We start from the raw sequence: 16,549 nt of genomic DNA on the forward strand, positions 1-16,549 counted from the left end.
TCAACCTTCGGGCTCATGTTTTTAAGAAAGAGCCCATTTCCAAGAACGTCTGGTTCGAATGCAGGGCCACTAGATTCGAACCCGAGACCTTTACTTTATAATGATGGCCCCGTTGCGGCCACCGAAGCCCCCTGTCTTCTCCTATGGTGTGACATGCCAGATTGTTACTGTCTGTTATCTCATTTGCTTGTTGCGAGTAAAAATCGCAGTTGTAAAAATCATAATAAATACAAAAGTAATTGCAATATTGTACTAAATGTAAAAGATGTATCGCTAAAAAAAGATGAAAGTTGAAACCTTTTATATTTGTAATTACAATACTAATATCAATACGATCTATCAGTGTGCCTGAAGTTCCTCTGGTTTATTTCAGGTCTGACATAAACACTGCCCAAGCCACCTGATCCTCATTAGATCAGTGTTTTATGTCAGATTTTCGACGTGCACCCCAAACATCTTCGCTTAGAAATGAGGGTGAAATTAATTTCTGGGTGAAGTTTGGACAGTAGAAAATATAGCTACAACGGGTTCAGAAATTGCGGTTTTACGCCAATAAATAAATCGGAACGATCTAGAAATTGAATACTCTCGAGTAAATGAAGCAGTATGTAGTTAAATCTAGTAAAAACTTTAAATTGAGAAAATGTTTTTTAATTTGATCGTAAAACTTTTAACCGCGGGGTCGACATTTTTATGTATATTTTGGATTGTCTGGTGTTAAAAGAAACAGACCAGACTTAATGTAAAACAGGGGCATTCAATATTTAACAATTCACCTGTGTCTTTTAAGATAGTCTACTAAGGAACTAAGGTAAACGACACGAATCTAACAAATATCTGGACTAATAACCTTCTACTAAAAGAAACCAATATGACAATTTTTCTTCACCATGTGTTTCACAGAAATCTCGTTTCTAAATAACTCAAATTTAAAACATCATACAACATAGGGTGCAAATTTTCGAGACAACACGTAGAATTTCACCCGTCGCCACGCCGCACATATGCTACATCAATTGTTATGAACAGTCGTACGGTAAAGGAGCAGGATCACACCTAGAGAGACGAGTCGTCCCTCCCTCCGGAATGCTCCTGTCTCTGGTCAACTCCCGATTTAATTTTTGACAAACTAATGTGAGTAAACATTTAAATCATCAGGGCATTGGTTTTTTTAAAATAAAATATTTTCCAATGTTTATATTATTTGGGACCCCACCCTCTTTTTCCCGAACGCTCTTTGCCTGGAAAATAAGATCACCTTCAAAAGAATTTTCGAATCGTTCGCTGCAGATGCAAGAGTGGTCGTTTAAATTCTTTAAAAAACAATTTTTTTTAAACTAATATACATAACATAATACTTACGATAGTTTTAGACTTAGAAATGCGCTTTAAACTTTTTTCCCGTTTAAATTGTTTTACACCCAATTAGCAATAATGTTATATGTTGAAATTTTATACTTTTTGCAAGTGGGGGTGGAGAAAAACTCCGGTGAAACCGTCTTGTTTTATTTTTGTTGATTCTTTGCTATCACAAAAGGACAAACTTCCGATCCTAGACATAGGTCCGACATTTAAATTGTTATTTTATCTCTTCCTGCTATAGAATCAAATAAGGTCCATTCTGCTGATACTATAATAAAGCTTAAGTTTCGTTTCTGTATATTTTAAAATTGTGCACGATCGCTAATTGATACAAAAAGGACTATGTAATCAATCTTGATAATGGATAGGACGTGTTGACTAATTTAACTCTTTAATACCCTTTTATTACAAATTCCTTAATAAACACTATTAATTTCTTAAAAAATTCAACTAAGCTTACTGATTTTTAAGTCAGTTGTAAAACAGTGAAATAATGGACTTTTAAAAAGGGCAAAGGTCGTTAAACTGGGGGTGTAGCATTACAGTTTTGTCACATTTAAATGTTGATTACAAACTCCAAATCTAAATCTTCCTTCATCCCTAATACTGCAAAGATCGGAAAAAAGATAAATTTTGTCACAGACTTTTTTAAAATCTGTTTTATGCCATACGAAATTCAATAATTTGTTAATAAATAGTTTTATCTCCAATTTCAAGGCTTGTCCTTAGGTACAACACCCTCTCTACATAGGTATCAAGGGGGTGTCGTTCCACTGTACCAAGAAGCAATAAAAAAAGTTAACAATTTTCCATTTTTCATATTGATAAGAATTAAAATTACCACCACTAAAACAAGAAGTAAAAAATTATATTGTACTAATTGTTTTACTAAAGCCCAGTCCTGATCGAAATGGAATCTGTGGATGAATCTATGCTGGTAGAGGTCGCATGCCCCTCGTTTCTTCAGTCTTTTAGTTCAGTTAGGTTTTAATTTTTATTAGTTTAGTGTTTTCAGTTATGACTAATATAATTGTATAATGCTGTGGAGTAATTTATTGGGGACATACATTCCATTTACTGTTTATGGGATGTAAGCTCCAGTGAAGTTTAGAAACCGAGATTTAAAAAATAAAATGCTAAAACATTGACAAAGTTCAGTAATGTTTCAGTAGCCGAAATTGAAAAACAATTGTACACCTTGAAGGGCCAATTTCAGAGCATAAAAAATGTAAAACAAGAAATTGGTGCTTAACCAACCAAGTGTTCTTGGTTGGGCTATGTATCTTTATTATTTTGGCAACCTTGATATGGTTTTCTCACCCACCATCTGTTTTTAATGTTTTTATTATGATTGTAATTTGTTAAATAAAACAGAGCAAATGAAATCCCTGAGAGAGCAACTTCGTCCATCACTTAGAACTAAACGCAACAGGAATGTTGGTGTGTACACGGTTTTTTTGCGGAGCAGCATCTGGGCTGAGTCCGAACATAGCATACATACGTCTATTCAGCATAGATTCTGAATCGCGACATGAAAAGGTTTCAGAAAAACATTTTCTTTATCGTGCCAACGTTTCGATCTTTATTGAGATCATCTTTTAGTTTTTTTTTGTTTTTTTTTCGGAGCATTATTTGGGCTGAGTCCGAACATAGCATACATACATCTATTAAGCATAGATTCTGAATCGCGACATGAAGAGGTTTCAGAAAAACATTTTCTTTATCGTGCCAAGTTTCGATCTTTATTGAGATATCTTTTAGCTTTTTTTTTTTGTTTTTTTTCGTAGCATTATTTGGGCTGAGTCCGAACATAGCATACATACGTCTATTAAGCATAGATTCTGAATCGCGACATGAATCTTGGCATATACATGTTTTTTAAATTTTTTTGTTTCGGAGCGTATCTGGGCTGAGTTCGAAAATAGCATACATCTATCCAGCATAGATTCTGAATGGCAACATGAATCGACTCAGTCCAGACAAAGTCCCAGTGTGTACCAGGCTAAGCCTATTTATGCTTAGTTATTAATAACTAATAAAATTACCCTATAACAAAGAGTACTAAGTTCCAGATTTTTCCAACTTAATTGCAGCCAATTTGTCTTAAATTTTATTTAATAATATAATGAGAGTATTTATCTACAATAGCCTCGTCATTTTCAGACGGAATTTTGTGATAAATGTTTTCTTCTTAAATAATTCACTAGTTAACTGGGAAATTCAATAGAAAGTTTGGGAATAAAATTCCTGTTTTGTTCAAAATGTTGAAAAATTGTATTCCTATTATTTAACACAAAACAATAATCTATGGATAATTTTAATTATTTTTTAATCCAAAGTTAAAACTGAAGTAGCTATAGTTATAAACTGTTGGCGGAAGAGGGGAGCGTAGATGATCGATTTTCGCCGGGAGCAGGTCACCAGAGAGTTCCACAGTCCATTGACAATAACATACCCTCGTACCTGTTTTTAAAAGGTGAAATTTTAAACAAAACTGTTCGTTTTTGTTGTTATTCTGAGTTGATTCGCGGTCAGGAGTTTCTTCCGCCGCTTTATTTCCTGTGGCCAGCGTGCAAGGGTGAATTTTACTATTTATAGGTTAAAGGGGTTGGTGACCGTCGGGTAAGACAATTTTTTTTTGAACGGCTTCCAAAAGAAATGGTCTAATCCTGGTCCTGGTCCCCCACCTCGGATTCATAGTTCTATTTGGGGTGGATTCTATCCGCCTTACTTGCACACAGGCCCTGGGCGCGGAAAAAATCCAAATATATTTATAAACCGGGGATTTTATTTTGAAAAACCAAGCCGTCTATTTTAGTAGTACGACAGATAAGCTGGATAAAGTGTTTTCCTGTGCGCAGACCAGAAAAGTCAAGTTCGAGGAAGAATCGCGGAGATAAAGGAAAAAGAAGAGAAATGCTAGCCCTTTGGTACATCTGGCTCGGCTACACAGAATACAAGTGAGTGATCCTTTTATTATCTTTGTTACATATTTTTTGCCCTCCAAAGAAACCCTTCCTGCCGCTTTTATACTGAAATCTCCCTCCTCCAACTTATGCTCATGATTATATATAGACATCCCCCTCCACAAAAGCATCAATACATCCAATGACTATTTGCCTCCATGTACAGTTTCGTGTTCGTAATTTACTGTCGACGAAATCTTCAACCTATTCTCGATGTGTTAACGTTGAGTTTTTGAATATTGTTAGCTTTGTTTGAGAAAACAGGTGCCCCCAATGATCAGCTGTTCGCAAGCTGAATAGATCATGCGCTTTTTGCAGGCTCGACCTTCATACATTTTTCATTTACCCACAGTTTTTCTTTACATAAAGCCAAGAACAACAATATTGAACTTAAATATATAAAAGGAAAATATGAAAGATTTCAGAATAGGGAAAATAAGGAAATTACACACCCCGATGATGGGTCAAGGCGTGTAAAACCACCGGTTAACCGAGCTGTAACGAGATTTTTCCTTTGTCTTTCTTAACTGTCTGTTAAAAAAAAACTATTTTGTCAGTTATTATTGATTCCGTAATTGCCCATAGGAAACTGTGTAGTAAACGATAGGATATTTAGTTTTTATTCGCTTAATTTTGTTAAGTTTAAGTTCATAGTGAAACTTCATTTTTTCAAATTTGAAATGATTGTTACCAAGAGTTATTTTATTTAAAATTTTTTTTTTTAAATATCGAGTAATATAGTATTTACTTTTTGACAAGATATCGCTGCACTTTGATAACTTCTCAACGCCAAGACATCATTTCGCGCATTTTCATATTCCATGGGTCTATTTTCATTTTTGAATACTTTAAGGGTAACTGGAAGACTTGATAGACTTGTTGTTTTGAATATGACCGAATAACCGGTTTGGACGGTATTGTCCGGCTCTCAAGAGCTAAGAATATGTTTGTTTAATTGATAAATAACGCTCAATTCGTTCGTAACGAGTCATAAAAATCAGATAGGACGCTTCGTTTTGAAAACAGTGCCAGAAAAAACATCTGTTGTAGTTAAATCAACCGGCTTCTATTATTATACATTCTCAATGCTCCAGTGACTCCCACATATCAAAATAGAATATTTAACTGTTCAAATTGAAATTTTATTTATGGCGATTGTCGTTTGAAAATGTGTATTAAAAAGATAAATATAATGAATATATGGTGATTAGTGACCGTTAATCGATAATTATTCAGAACTCGTGAGATGCGGTCTGGTGTGATGTAGGTTTCAGAAAAACATTTTCTTTATCGTGCCAACGTTTCGATCTTTATTGAGATCATCTTCAGGGCTCAAAGTGTTTGTCTTCTGTGTAATTGTGCCATTCTTGTGTGTCGTGTTGAGAGTGTAATTGTGACTCTCAACACGACACACAAAAATGGCACAATTACACAGAAGACAAACACTTTGAGCCCTGAAGGTGATCTCAATAAAGATCGAAACGTAGGCACGATAAAGAAAATGTTTTTCTGAAACCTACATCACACCAGACCGTATCTCACGAGTTCTGAATAAATAATGAATATAATGAGGATTAAAATTAAACCAATCGAAGGTATAGAAACGATACTGGTTGGATTCGGAGGCCAAAAAAAAAAAATAATGTCACAAAACAGGAGTGATAATAAATGAACTTAACGCTAAAAGAGTAAAAGTACAGTAACAGTAGAAACAAAATATTTCAAAAATTGGTTAGAAATTTATTGCCTCAACAATTTTACGTGTACCATGAAACTACCATTAACGGACAATGTTGGGGAATGAAATATTGTCCGCTATACAGAAATGTCCTCTTTGGGATAGGAGTGAAAAAATGCTTAGGATTGCAAGCCGGACCATAATGGGGAGACCACGAGATAATCGACACCTTTGAAGCCCCCAACCTTGAAAGTTTTAGCGTTTTCTATGACTAAGGAATTTTTCAATTCATCAGCATACTTTTGCAAGATCAAAGTTAAACGCTCCTTTGAAACTTTCCCCCTGCGACAACGCTACTTTTTTAACTGCATAGTTTTATCCGGAGGTGTGCTAAAAAATAATCCAGGCTCGGCGCAAAAATTTTTTTTTTCAAAATCGGGGCAATATTGTTTCAGTCTTTCCTTCCAGATTTGTACAACCTCCGTCCTTCGTTCAATTAATGTTCTTAAAAGAAATTTTATGCCGTGGTCTAAATTTCTCGAGCCAACGGCTATTAAAAAATCCGTTTGCTCTTTTTTGGAACTTCTAAGACCTTTTCTCGTCACTACCTCACCGGACCATGTGGTACAAACCACTACAAGCATGGCAAAACCGCCCAAATACGTCCTGGTGCACTGCTGGGATGGTCATTCCCGTGTTTGCTAAATTTATCCAAAAGTTCTTCACATCAAAGTCATGCCCACTACCTTTTTCACTTTCACTAATTTTTATTGTTTTTTTTTTTGTTCAATTGTCAAAGGCACTGAATAAGTACTTACAACTTGTTTGCAATACAGCATAATCAAAATCTAGGAATACTGGGAAAATAGTGAAGGCGGACAAAACACAGGAGGCTTGCCTCACATACTTTTCATTTTATGGAGGCCTCTGTCCGCTTTTGGGAGAGTTTAAGCTATGGTTGAAAAATCTGTCTGAGTCCGTTATTGGGAGTGTCCTTTTTTTTTTAGAAGATTGTAATTTGAAGGAACTAATGGGAAGATTCCCCCTAATCAGCTGATCAGAATTTCTCCGTTCAAGTGAGGTGACAAGGGATGTTTCACGTATACGATTTTACTAATCTCAGGGTCTATTTCGGAGTAAAACCGCTATCCTCTAAATAGCCACTGTTTGTTACAATAATAATTATTATTAGGGTGTCTAATTACATGTCAAAGATCGCATCCTCCGCACTTCATCGTCTGCCAAGCCCGGTGAGCTCCTGGTTGTATTTTTAAAACAAATCCTGGTCACAAATAGACGGGACAAAACTGGGATTAGGGTGTCAATGGCCCAAAACATAGAAAAAATATTTGCGAATTTTTTTCCCGTGAAAATTGTAGCAGTTGCACGCTGACTATTGTATAATATCTATTCAAAGGACATACAGATTTTTACCATAAAACAAGGAAAATTCAACAAGGGACGACAAACATTTTTTTATTTTCCGATTTGACTGTTATAATACAGTATATAAGCATACACGCAAAATATGAATTTCCCATGTACTTCGTCCGATGGTAAAGTCGAATAAAATTTAGACGTTCAGTAGACGTTTTATCTTGGAATGGTTTCAAATCAGATACTTTAAATTGTTTTCCCTGGGCTCACGTCTGTTTTTATTTATTATTAGTATATTTTGCCTAGTTTGGACCGGTTAGAACAACTTTTGCCAGCGTTTGACGTACTAACCCAAAAAAACCGACGCACAGACATTACATCATACTTAAAATAAACATTGCCAAAATGAAGATTATAATATCGTTACAATTTGGAACATACAGGGTTAACCAGGTTGTAGGAAAATACAATTTTTAATTTGCAATTTAAAAAAATAACATATATTCTGCCGTACTTTAGGAAATTAGGATTCAGGAACTCAACTTCAAACCTTTTAGCTCCCTATGAGGTTTAAGTCACTAGAAAGTGCATTTTACACTTTAAAATGATTTATAATTTTTATGTAAAGTGTGATTGGGATGAAAAATTAGTGCCACGAGCGGGACTGGAACCCACAACCTTCGGCTCAACACGCCTTCGTGACTTCGGCCCCCTGGGTACCAACTCAACCTACAACTATTTTCAAATTTCCCTCATTTTGTCATATATTCAAAGATGGTTAGAGCAGCGTCGTATTGAGCCGCAGGTCGTGGGTTCAAGTCGCGTGACACTAATTTTTCATGTAAACCACACTTTACATAAAAATGATAAACCAATTGAAATCATTACGTTGCTTAAATAAGGCCAACATACATTATTTTTTTCCAAAATTTATCGGGGACAATAGGGAAAATTTGATGGTTTTAATAGCCTGATGATTAATGATCGCTGTTTTTGAGAGCTAATTTCAATTTAAATGAAATAATGTTTGTCAGGCGATGTTTTTTGAACACTCATGCCCTGTTGCAATAAATAAATATACATAGTTTATCCAACTTTGTTGTCCGTAGACGAGTACGTATTTCTATTTTTTTATAATTTCTTTTCCATTTGCTAATAGGGAAAATTAGTCGTTGTCGCAATATACTTAAATTCGAGTGCAAAATATATTTGGGATTGTTAGCATAATCATCATAAGTCATTCAAATTTCCATAGGCAGCTGTCACATCTTTTAAGGGCTGAGGGAAGGCGACAAAAACGCCTAAATTTTCATTTATATATGATTCTCTCATTGCTCTACTCAGTTTAAATCTTGATGTAAAAATTTGCAAATCATAGTAAGACTGCAAAGAAGATTAATGCCATTTCAAATTTTTATGTTTTTTTTTAGGAAAAAAAATGGAGTATGGTTTTTATACTCTTTTAGTTTTGATTCAAATTTTTGGACCGTTTCGAGATTTACATCCATAATCATAAATTATAAAAAATGTCTTTTATAAACCATCATCATAACAAAAGTGACAAGTAATACATCTTTAACAATTTACTTAAATATAAATAAGTATGAATATAAAGAAGAACGAAAATTTATAGATGATAAATGGTCCTAATCTTTAATTAACTCAAATAATGTAAAAATCACAAAAATAATAAGATAAGCAAAAGTTTAAAAAAATACAAATGTAAATGGTAATATTGTTTTGTGATGAGGGTATGGTTTTATAAAAGGAATTTGTTGTAGTTGCTGATTATGGATGTAAATCCTGAAAAATCCAAAAATTTGAAAAAAAAATACGAATGTAAAATGGTGATATTCTTTTGTGATGAGGGTATGGCTTTATAAAAATAATTTTTTGTAGTTGCTGATTGTGGATGTAAATCGCGGAAAGTCCAAAAATTTAAAAAAAAAAGTGTTAAAACCACAAAATCCTATTTGTAAAAAAAATAAAAAATAAAATACGAAATCGTCTTTTACTACATGCATGTAAAAAACACTTCTAAAATTTCAAGATTTTGTAAAGAAAAATAAATTCCACTCATTAAAACTGCTATAACTATTTTTATATTCAGTCAATTTAAATTTTGAAAACGCCATTTCCTCCAGGGTGCAGTGAATACAGCGATGCAGACTGAGGTGGTCTACATTAAGAAATTTTAATCTGTGTTTTTGAAATTGGTCAAAAGATTTAATATTTTTTAACTGTTATGTTTTAATATTCTTTTAGTCGCGGTAAAAATATGCTGGGTCGTTTCATGTTAAAACCCCGTCTAGTATATATTATTCGTTAGAATTTTACATCGTCAATTAAGAAGTGTAATTCATAAAGATTCGGTGCAAAATATGTAAATGCTATAAAGGGAGATTCAATTATGAGGTTCAATGAAACTTCATTAGTTAAATGTGGAGTCTCTTTAGCTAAGTCGTACTTGATGAATAAATAATGAAAGATATGAAATACTGAAAACAGCAACATCTTGCGTTAAAAGCATGAAAGTAGGTTTTAGTGAGTAGAACTGGTGGTATTGATTTTAGGCTTGAATTAGGTCATGGTGTGCGAGGGGATATTTTCCAGGACCGCCCCCTCGGCGAGAGAACAACGGTAGAAATTTTCCGTAAATAACGATTCCCAGAGTCTATTAAAGGGAAAGGTTGTCTCTTCGTCCTTGTTTCGTCGTTAACACGGCGAGACCGTGGCTAACACGGCCACAAAAGCGTGAATGTCGCCGTAATCCATGTTGACGTCCGTTTTTCTCCTCTTCTCTCTCCCGTGGCATAGGGGTGGCAGGGTGGAATAACAGCTCGTAAATAAACTTGTAATAAAATTTATGACGTTTATTTTCAAGAGCATACGTAGAATCGATGTCCAGAGGGAATGGCGGCGGCGGGATGTATGTGGAATCGAGCGAAGTCATCCCCCCCGCTGACAGCTCTCAGGAAGTTTCTCAGCAGTCGATTAAATCCGGAGATAAATCGACTTCGGAGGCCAAATACGACAACAACCCACCGCCTTCGGAGGGCGAAAAGAAAGACAACTCTTCGATTCGCGATGATGACCAAGATGACCGCACGACATGAAAAACGGTTTGAATTGCACGCCAGTACGAAAATCGAAGGATTGTAAATTTGTAAGTAAAGCCGAACGGAAACATTTCTAAATTAATCGAACAAATAGGGGCAAAGAGACAATTTTTATATAGTTTTATGTATTATATAAATATATATCGTCATATATCATATATCAGTTAAGTCGCCACTACAAAAGTTTCCGCAGAAGAAATTTTTTTCTTCTCTTCTACTACTACGATATGTCTTTTAAAATTCGGCAATATATATTGCAAAACAAGAAAGATTTTTCTCTAAAAGATGTTTAAAACCATCTGAGGGAGTCTAGCACATAAATAACTAAAATCTCTCTTCTGAGTATTTTAAGTAATTATAATTAGTATTTACAAAACTAATATATACTTTCTTCAAAAATTTAAGTAATATAATAATAGAACATAATTGAATAATAATAGCAGAAATATAATTGCAATTACATCACTTATTTATGAGTACCTATAATGCACATAACTCAAACAATAAAATAACCTAAAATAAAGTAAAAGTAAATCCATTTGAGATCGTGGACCGATCGTCCAAATAACTTTTTTCAATTGATTAATCTTTATGTAAGGTATTGTTCGAGATAAAAAATTTGAAAAATGGCAAAAAGGAGGGAAAATTCGAAAGGTGGGTTTGGATTGGAAGTTGGTGTCCGAGTGGATCGAAGTCACTAGCTCAAGTGGTAGAGCAGCGGCGAATTTAGCCGAATTCGTGGGTTCGAATCCAGCTCGTGACACTGACTTTTTATCTCGACCATTACCTTACATAAAGATTAATTAATTGCAAAAAGTTATTTGGTCAATCGGACCATGAACTCTAATGGATTTAATTAGTAAAAATTAAGTATATCTTCACTAAAGCTCTCCGTGGCCATTTCATTTGTCGCCGAGACGCAATAGATGACACGACATTTGAAAAAAGGCAAAAAAGGAGGGGAAATTCGAAAGGTGGGTTGAGATGGGAAGTTGGTGTCCAAGTGGATCGAAGTCACGATAGCTCAAGTGGTAAAGAGCTGCGTATTTAGCCGAAGGTCGTGGGTTCGAATCCCGCTCGTGACAGTGACTTTTTTTATCTCGGCCAATACCTTACATAAAGATTAACGAATTTTTCTTATATTTCGACCTCAACAGTTTAACCTATGATTTTTCCTTCTTGAAGGTGGGATAATAGGTCATCTCAACAAAAAAAAGTGGATGAAAACTGATTGTGGTTTTTTTGAGATGACCTATTATCCCACCTTCAAGACGGAAAACTCATAAGATAAAGATTAATTAATTGGTAAAAGTAAATAATAATGAAGTACATTATATACGGCAAGAGATAATAGTAAAAAACAAAACAAACGATAAATATTTACGATAAAATATTTAAGTCGAGGATGAGCTTTTCACCTATTCAGGGGAATCCGCCAAGGGAAGTCGCTTCCACCCTCATCGAGTGCCTCTGATTCTTGCTCTAAGAGAATAAGCCTCTTTGCAGAAATTGACCAACACAGTTCAATCCTTGCTATTAATTGAATTGGCCATAGCTGTGCAATGTTGTCTCTTTAGATTGTCACAAATCGGCCGTCTACTAGCCGAAAACTATCCCTCCACAGTTTAACTCTGCCGATGTTCCTGTCTAAGGACAAGTCTAAGTTAAACTGCATGATATATGCCTTTCATTTCCTTAAACCAGTACCTTTCTTTATCTACAATCTGCTTGCAAAGATCTTCGGGAATCTATTATCGGGTAGGGATAAAATTCTGATTATGTAATCGAAATGAAGTTTTATAGTGTAGAGAAAAATCGTCAGACCTGTCTCAGCATAGAGGAGGGCTGTGGTTGGGCACCTTGAACAGCATCCTGACGAAGAATCGCAAAAACCCCTCTACCTGTCCAAACATTTTATTTCTCTATGTTAAAACATATCCCCATGAACGAAAAGTATACCGTTTTAACATTTATTTATTCGCATTTATTCACCTGCCGCGATGAAGGTTATTCGTGATTCTTGGCGCTTTTGGTTCTAGATTAAAAAGTCGGATCTAAGTTCTGGTCTCGATTAGTGTCATACCCAAGAGGCCACGTTACGTTATGATACCTTTGAATGGTTTATAAATTACTCTGCTTCAGACCCAGGTCTAAGTTGGACAATAAAGGATAAGCTTATTTTTTACGGGTAGAGTTTCTTATATAAAGTGGGAGGTTTATGGGCTGAGAAACAATTGAGGTCATCGACAATAGATTTTTCTGTATTTACTTTTTTCTTCTCTCTTTTTCCAGCATATTGTAGGATGAAGTGAAATGTGTTCGATTTTTATTTGGAATTCGTTTACGATTCATTTGCCATTATGTTGAATAGCTCTCTTTCTTAGTGAAATTTACACGTACAACTTAGATTTTTCTACATCCTCTTATTTTTGTCCATTTACTGAGTTTGTTGTCTGACTTCAGTAATATTTTTTAAGGCTAAAATACCCCTGTCATCTGCAAACGATTGAATGAATTATTTTCTACATCAGAAATATCATTATTGAACGAAGACTGTAATAGGACAGGTCCCAGTACACTTCCTTGTGACATTCTTGCATTCATTCTTTTAAGTTGTGATTCTAAAATGGCCATCAAAGATGAATTATTCCAAAACTTCAGAAAAGATTGTAGTTTAATAAATCATGTTTTGTTTGTTTTTATTTACCACTGTTTTTGTCCTGGTGCAACCTCTTCAATTCCTTTAGGGAAGAAGAAACAACCTTTTTTTCCAATGGTTATCAACAATTTACTTTTTTTTATATTTTGTTTTGGGCGTTTCATGGTCAATTTCACATCTTTAGCTCATAAAAAAATTGTATGTTGGCAGAATATAATTCAGAGTTGTTTTTTAGCCGAAGGTGGGGAATGGACCCCGAATCGTCCCAAAAACAAAATATAATACAGTGAATCGACGATAACCGCAGAGAAATAGTTGTTTCTTCTTTTCTACATCTTCATTAAAACATAAAACGTTGTAACAAAATTTATCGAATCCCTGTTCTACATTAAGGCGATGGTGAAAAAATTTCTTTTCTCTTGGTGACTTTTCTGCTGTTTGTAATCCTTAAAAGCCTTTAAAACTTTACTGTAAGTGTCGGCCGTGCAAGGTTTAAAAATATATTATTAATTCTTTTCTGAAGCGCTGTAGATTGACTTTTCTGTTCTTTAAAGATATTTTTGTACCACGGACGTCAAAGTGCGAGACGGACTTGCTATACAAGTCTACACCCTTGTGAAAGGCTTTCACCTCGGGGAAAGGGGCCCGGTCTGTGGTCTGGACTGTCATGTTGAAGTATCACGAATCACGCCAGAAACACTTTTCGTCAAAAGGTTTGAACTTCGTTGTAACGGGTCAAGCATGAATGAAATATAAAACCCAATGCTAACCGGATAGCCGGATAATATGAGGAATAATTGGTGATCATTTATGATTAGGAAAATCAAGATTTTTTTTATTTTTTAAATTTTCAAGTCAGAGGGGTTATTGATGATAATATTGGATAAAATTATATTAGTAAATAAGTTTTGAAATAATCACTAATTGGTAAGATTTAATGTGTTGCCATTTATTTTGTAGAATTATTGAATTTGAATATATAATTATTATCTTATTGATATTTTTTCTTGATTGTATGTATGAATTTTATTGCTTATAATTTTGAGCCAATTACCACCACACATTTATAATTTTGATTTTAAGTGTTTGTTTACATAGTTATATTCAGTTGTCCCCAGGGCATTATTCACCTAGTAAGCATTGAATTTGAATAAGAAGCATTTTATTTCAAATCGTTTGGGGAAAAATATATTTTAAAAAATCTCAGGCATTACAGAAAAGTATAAACATAATATAGGTAGCAAGTACACAAGTTTAATAAATAAATAAGACAATAACAAATCGACTAACATACAAAAACATCTATTTACACATTGTCACAGCAATTGGTTAAACCAGGTAAGACACACATTTCCATTTAATGTTCCATGTTCATTATTTTTCAAACAATATATGTTTAAGCCTTTTATGCTTGTAATCACAGAGGTTCATATCTTCCCTGTTATAAATAAGACGAATTTTGTTAAGTAGAAATGAGCTAATTATAAAAAAAATTACAATTGATCTATAGATGTGGGCTGTTAACCTAGGTTGTATAGGTCACATTCTTGTAATCTGGGACTTCAACTGTGAGCCCGGCGAACTTGGAGATCAATTAATTATTACAAAAATAAACGTAGAATAAATAAACTAAATTGAAAAGCTAATAAAACTGAGTACTGACATCAAAATTTTTTTAGTTTTATTTATTCATTCTATGTTTATTTTTGCACAAATAAGCTAAATAGGTTAATTTAAAAAGATTTTTTGGTATGTACAAAATGGGCTGTTTATGCATGAATTATAAAAATTGCAATCATTCCATGATTCTTAGAGCCACATTTTGGACAAAGTAGAATTTAGCAAAATTGGATGTATATATTTCCCCAAATTGGAAAGTTAGTTAACGTAAGTTATTAATGGATGTATGTACGGTTCATAAAAAAGTTTTTTATTTTTACTGTCCATACATCGGATAATGGCTTCTTAAGATGGTCCATGCTTTTTTTTAATGTGGTAACTAAAATTCAGTCGTATCTAGATACATTCCAAGGTATTTAACATTCTTAACCTATGGGATTAGCGAGCTTGTGTGTAATTCTCTTCGAATAGAATCAACCCTATAGGAGGCTCTTTTAAAGGCAGTATCATCAGAAAAGGAGCAAGTCCAGCTGTAGTTTTTAGCTTGCAAATGGCATTTATAAAGATTTTACATAAGGTTGGTCCAAAATCAGACCCTTGGGGGAGACCCAAGCAGCTACTAAAATAACTTTAAACAAATAATATGGGTATTTATCAATATTCTTAATAATAAAATGCTTACCTCATCCGGAATCCCTTTGTAAACACCCTGTTTGATAAATTGTATTGGAAATGTTGCTGTATACAGTACTGTAAAATGTAGTATCATAATTGAAATTATTCCATTATCTTTAGTGGTCTGATTGACCAAAACTGAAAAATGGCAAAAAAGGAGGGAAAATTCGAAAGGTTGTAGGTAGAGATGGGTAGTTAGTAGGTCCGAGTGGATCGAAGTAACGATAGCTCAAGTGGTTGTAGCAGCAGCCTGTTGAGCCGAGGGTCGTGGGTTCGAATCCCGCTCGTGAAGCTAACTTTTTCATTTCAACCAAGACCTTACATACAAAGAATAATTATTTATTTGAAATTAATGTTAATTAAGTTTAATAAATATATTATTCAAATAATACCTGGATTGAACAGGGTCAAGGCAAATTATTCAGAATTATTGCCTCAATAATTTGGATTGCCAAAAAACCACGAGTGCCAAGATTTTTATCATCAGAAAAAAAGAGAAAACAACCACTCGGATACAAGAAAATTATACTGAAAGCATGTTCCGAACTTTGTATTTCTGTTTTAGCTGTTGCAAATTAATGATATCGCATTTAATGAAGCATTCGAATTTACATAAAATTGCTTTTTTTTACTTTTAGATGGTACCCAAGAAATAAAATGTCTTCGAAATTGAGCAGCCGTCCTCTGAAAAAGCACACCATGTTTTCCATTCCGTTCCGAAGAGCTAAATAAAAATCATTACCCTTGCTTTTGTTCTTTTTATAAATCGTTTTCACGGCTGACGCCTTTTTTCCTCGTTTCTAAATGAAAAAAGTGTATGTTTGCCAAAGGTAAGTACCAGAGAGATAGCTAAATTGTTGAGAAAATTTAATGAGGGATTAGCCTCGTTATCAGATTATAAAACTCATTTCCAGATGGCACTTCTTTTCTCAAACCTTGAGTAAATGTTTCTAAAGCACTTTCGGAAATTATATCTTTTAAGCTGTATTTCACTTTATTAATTGTATTTTAATGATTAAGAAAAATGTTTTATTAATCCAAACCAAAATAAAACAATTAAAGCGACGCCAATTCAATACCATTTTCTTTCAAA

The 16,549-nt window shown here is 34.1% G+C and overlaps 1 long non-coding RNA gene across 1 annotated transcript; it reads left to right on the forward strand.

The window, feature by feature from the left end:
• The first annotated feature begins 801 nt into the window (after positions 1-801).
• LOC106660777 lies at positions 802-16,203 on the forward strand. Its single transcript, XR_001339582.1, has 4 exons — positions 802-1,134; positions 4,224-4,322; positions 10,268-10,549; positions 16,095-16,203. It is a non-coding gene; the product is annotated as an uncharacterized LOC106660777 (long non-coding RNA).
• Positions 16,204-16,549: the final 346 nt, after the last annotated feature.

This window comes from Cimex lectularius, unplaced genomic scaffold (genome assembly GCF_000648675.2).
Source record: "Cimex lectularius strain Harlan isolate CLEC.00 unplaced genomic scaffold, Clec_2.1 scaffold24, whole genome shotgun sequence".
In the NCBI taxonomy this organism is placed as follows: Eukaryota; Metazoa; Arthropoda; class Insecta; order Hemiptera; family Cimicidae; genus Cimex; species Cimex lectularius.